General features: G+C 42.5%; 1 pseudogene; it reads left to right on the top strand.

Annotated features, from left to right (window-relative positions):
* Positions 1-255: 255 nt before the first annotated feature.
* On the top strand, positions 256-4778 carry LOC106523448 (olfactory receptor 1500-like; annotated as a pseudogene).
* Positions 4779-5501: the final 723 nt, after the last annotated feature.

Genomic DNA, 5501 nt, shown 5'->3' with positions numbered 1-5501 from the left:
ATATTACACTTTAAAGTTAGAAACACACTATTGAAGGCGTTCAAACACAGACAGTGGAAACACATCCAGTAGTTTCATTTGATTGAAGGCTTTTGTAAAATACACCTGAAGGATTATTCCAAAAACACTTAAAGCTTGTCACACCTCATCAAACTGAAAGAGAATGACAAATAGATGAGTTGACAACAGAAGATCTAACAATGTTTACATCTGCAGCTCTGTCTCTGCCAACTGACTTTAAAGGGTAATTTAAGAATGAACCTTTTTAACTCTGCTCCTGGAAAAAATATCACCTTTATTCATCCTGCATATTTATATTAAGTGGATTCATTGACTTGCCGTATATGAAGTATTATTATGTGTTTCTGTTTTTTTGTCTACATTGTTTCAGTGCTTGGAAACATGGCTGTTATGACTGTAATACAGTATATTTGGATCATAACCTAAGAACTCCAAAGTATGTTGCTGTTTTTAAACTGGCCTTCACAGACCTGTTTGGTAGCACTGCTCTTTTACCGAAAGTGCTTGATGTTTTTTTTTATTTAATCACTATTACATCCTCTACGCTGACTGTTTGACATTCATGTTTTTCTGTTATACTTGTCTTTCAATGCAGGCTCTRAATCTGGTCGTTCTTTCTTATGATCGACTGGTGGCCATCTTGTTTCCTCTGAACTATCACACAAAAGTTACTAACAAATTAATGTTGTCCTTGATTGTGTTTTTCTGGCTCTTTGTTATGATTTGTATTTTTATTGCAGTTGGTCTTCTTACAAGACTTTCCTACTGTGAGTCTGTGGTTATTAATAGTTATTTCTGTGACCATGGTCAGATGTTTAAACTAGCTTGTAATGACGCTTTTCCAAATGAAGTCATTAGTTATATTTTTCCATTTCTTATTCTTTGGGTTCCTTTATTCATTGTCTTGTTCAGTTATATTTGTATTGGCTGTGCTTTAATRAAAGTAGCTTCAGCTCAAGAGAAAGTAAAAGCCTTTAAAACATGCACAGCTCATTTGTCATTAGTGATGATCTATTTTATTCCAACAATAATCATATTTAGTGTAGGTCCAGAAATACATCAAAATGCCAGAATCATATCCCTGTCTCTGGCCTCAGTTCTTCCTCCCATGTTGAATCCAATTATTTATGTTTTACAGACACAAGAAATCAAAGTTTCAATGAAAAAAACATTAAAAAAAGGAAGGAATCTAGAATTATGGTCAAATAAAATATAATTTACTATAACCAACATAAAACTTTATTTTCATTTTTTGATGTGTTTAATCTATATTTGATGAATGCTGTCCTACACATCTGTTATGTGCTGAAATGACATCAGTTCTCCAGGGCATGAAGTCCCTGTTACACTAAAATACTTTTTTTAAAATTCAAGTTTATGTTGTATGCTTGCACCATGCCATCCACACACAAAGTGATTWTGTTTGGGGAAAAAACTTTCTAAAGAGGAATTTTTTGAAAGACTTTAGTGTGTGTGCATGGCAAAACCTAAGGAATTTTAATTAACTTGATTTTATTGTATACAATAATCACGTGATTGCAATGAGACCCAATGARATAGATCTGTTTTTGTCTGCTTAAAACAATCATGTGTCAACATGTTCTATCAGTTACTGTAAAGCTAGTATATAGTTAAATAATAAAGTAGTTTTATTATGTCCTGGTTTAGAAATTTTAATTATACCTGATGATTTTCTATTGACAATCATACGAAAAAAGCATTTTTTTCTGTTCTTGGTACACAAGCTTTTGACTGAAGTCTTTGATCTATTTTGATTAATTGTATCCATATGTGATGTAGTTGTCAGTTCTGTTTATCTATGAATACAAATATAGGATAGTAAATAAAGTTGCTTTGATTAAAAAAGCAGAGACAGAATGCTGCACTTATAGCATGTTAACTTTATTCTTATTTAAGAAATATAAATAATTTTGAGAATTTAAACAAATGTTGCTTATGTTATGTGCTTAGATGATTCATGTTGCTTATGTTGAGAACTGAGTGGTTGTGCTCCAAACTTGAAAAAAAGCACATTAAACACAATCTCATGCAATGTTGAAGCTCATATTTTCTTGCATNGTCTGCCGGATGGCGACCTTTTTTCCTCTCACAAGCGGTAGACCAGCAGCTTGGCAGCTGGGCCGACCGGTCCCGTCATCGTACAGCACAGTCGGGTGCTGCAACGAACAACATCACTCCCCAGGCCGTCATTTTAAAAAAACGCAACAGGACCACAGCACAGAGGCCAGCACGAGTTTGAATATCTGCGCTGTTTTAGGCTGGGTGTGCGTCCTGCATCATGGCTTGGAAGTAGGAGAGATGTGTATGGCTAAGGCTAGGTCCACTAGCTCTGCAACTAGCCGGCCTCTGGTCCTTGCTAAACACAGTTTGAATCTCTGCGCTGTTTAGGCCTYGTGTGCGTCCTGCATCATGGTTTGGAAGCAGGAGAAATGTGTATGGCTAAAGCTAGGTCCGCTAGTTCTAAAACTAGCCGGCCTCTGGTCCTTGCTAAACAGTCACACACAAAATGTCTTCTCCCACCGTTCCACGTTCGGTGGCCCGTTCCGCCCCCTCGTGGCCGGCGAACGCACACACACTCTTCTCGTCACCCCGCCGGTGAGCGGCGGACATAAGAGAAGACAGGCAGCATGAGCCACATCACAAGCAGGGGTGTGTCACCCTCCCGTCTCGGTTCAGCATGAATCCACCAATCACAGCCGCGCGATGAGCGCTGTGTTTGGCTCCGCTGAAACTCGCCTTAACTCATGCTCACGTATGGCCCGAGGCAATCCCTCCCGGGCCGCATTCATAACGACGGCACGCAGGGCTCCTCYGAGCTCCTGCACAGCCCCTTCGAGCAAAGCCTCCCATGGGCCACACGAGAGAGCGTGACGGCGTCGAAGGCCCTGAGTGGATCGGTTGCTATGACAACCGTTCTACAACCGGCGCATGTGCAAGCTCTCTCTCAGAGCGCAGCTCCGTCTGGGCACACACCTGTCCTATGGACAAGTGGATGAAGCGCTTGATAAAAAATGGGTTACAGGTTGCAGTTTGCAACCAAGCCTCCCCGTTTCAGCAGGATCCTGMAGACCCACTTGTCGTCTCCTCAGCAGGATCTCGCTCTTCAAGCAGAGCTTCAGGAACTCCTAAACAAGGAAGTCTTTTCCAGAGTTCTAAGTGGGAAGGAATACGAGGGTTCTTATTCCTAGTTTTTCCTTGTCCCCAAAAAACGGGTGCAATGAGACCGATCCTGGATCTCTTGTTTTTTCAACAATTCACACTGAAAAGACCTTTTCACATGTTGACTACCAAACAGATGCTCACATGTGTTCAGGAAGGCGATTGGTTCACTTCAATCAACCTGAAAGACGCTTATTTTCATGTCCCGGTCATCCCGGCGCACAGAAAATATCTGCGTTTCTCTTTTCAGCAGACTCAGTACCAGTACAACCGTCTTCCTTTCNCGTCATCTTTGTTGTGGCAGCCAGTTAGAAGGTCACAAGTTCTTCTGGCTTTTCTAAAGTTGCATGTTCAACCCGTAAATCTGTGGCTTTTCTCTGAGTATTCCAGTTTTCTCCCACAGATCAAAACCATGCATTTTATGTTAATTGGTAACTTTTCATTCTCACTAAGTGTAACAGAGAATGTGAACGGTTGTCTGTCTTGTTCATGTTTGTGTGTCCCTGTGATGTACTTGTCCAAGTACAGGACTGGCCATGGGAAAACCAGCAACAAGTCTCCCCAGGGGTGTTTTGAGTAATTTGCAGAATCTGAAAGTGTGGGTTTTAAGCTATCAAATAATGTCAAACACATGGCAATCAAAAATAAAACAAAGAAGATATGGACATTTGAATGTTGGTATTCTGCAAACAAAAGTACAGATGAAACAGGCCCTAAAGTTTCAGAGGATTTTTCCCCACCAGCGGGCACTTCCTGGGGGTGTTATCATGGGCTGTTCATTTACATTAATTTGCATTAACCCCACCTCCAAGCACTGACTGTCAACACAGCTAGGCTCTAGGAAAGTGTGCAGACAAAAGCTTTTGAGCTCACAAAACAATAACTTGATTTTTGTAACACCACAAGCACAATTATTATTTAAAAGGTGCACACAATTTTAATTCAAGTCTATTTCACCATCATCATGATTAAAAGAACAAGTGCCACACTCCCTGCTAAAATATAAATTTTTACTTTGTAGCAGTTCTAGACCCCATTTATCTGGGGTGGGGGGGCAAGAGGGCACAAGTGTTTTTTCATGGGGGCAAACAAAGCAGAAGCATAAAGTGCAACACCTTCATTTTAATTACTTTTTTGTTAAAATAAAACAGTGACCAGGACCAATTTTACAGGGGCACTGCCCCCTGTTCATTATGGCTTAGGACCACCCCTGTTTCCCACTCCTGCAGCTGCAGAATGGACTCTCAATGTAGCTCTTGGTGCTGACTATAAGCACAGGATCTCCACAGGGCTGTGTTCTTTCCCCTCTACTCTTCTCCCTGTACACCAACTGTTGCACTTACAGCCATGACTCCGTAAAACTTATTACGTTTGCGGATGAAACCACCCTCATCGGGCTCATCTCTGATGGTGATGAGTCTGCCTACAGGAGGGAGGTGGACCGGCTAGTGACCTGGTGCAGCAGCAACAACCTGGAGTTCAATGTCCAGAAAACTGTGGAAATGATTGTGGACTTCAGAAAGGCCACAGCCCCTCTGCACCCCATCATCCTTAACAACCCCTCATCACCACTGTAGCCTGCAACCGGTTCCTCTGCACCACCATCACCCAGGACCTCAAGTGGGAGCTGACCATCAGTTCCCTCATCAAAGAAGGCCCAGCAGAGGATGTACTTCCTGCGACAGCTGAAAAAAGCCAAGCTGCCGGCCAGGCTGATGGTGCAATTCTACACGGTCATGGAGTCCATCCTCAGCTCCTCCATCACAGTGTGGTATGCCAGGGCCACTGCCAGGGACAGACAGACTGCAGCGCGCTGTGCGCTCTGCTGAGAAGGTGATCAGCTATACCCTTCCATCTCTCCATAACCTGTACGTCTCCAGGACTGTGAGGCAAGCAGGTGGGATCACAGCTGACCCTTCTCAACCTGCACGCAGCCAGTTCATACCACTCCCCTCAGGCAGAAGGTTTTGGTCCATTCAGACCAGAACATCCTGCCATAAGAACAGTTTCTTCCCCTCTGCTGTCAGACTCTTGAACATTTAGAATCACTTGACTCTATAACTCTGCCTTGGCCACTTTATCACTGTTTATTCTTGTTTTACTTCACAACCCTGACTGTATTGTTTTTTTTCTGGTCACTTTCATCACTGGATCTAATGCCCCTTTTCCATGGTGTAGTGTTTGAACGGTCGATGTGGGCACGGGTTGGACCGGTTGGTTTTCCACTGATGCTCAGGTCCGGTTCCAATGGGCGTGTTTTGGGCGGTTGGTGGAGGTGGTTTTTAGGTATTTTGAAAAAA

Source organism: Austrofundulus limnaeus, unplaced genomic scaffold (genome assembly GCF_001266775.1).
Source record: "Austrofundulus limnaeus strain Quisiro unplaced genomic scaffold, Austrofundulus_limnaeus-1.0 Scaffold157, whole genome shotgun sequence".
Classification (NCBI taxonomy): domain Eukaryota; kingdom Metazoa; phylum Chordata; class Actinopteri; order Cyprinodontiformes; family Rivulidae; genus Austrofundulus; species Austrofundulus limnaeus.
This window is presented reverse-complemented; position numbering and strand designations above follow the sequence as displayed.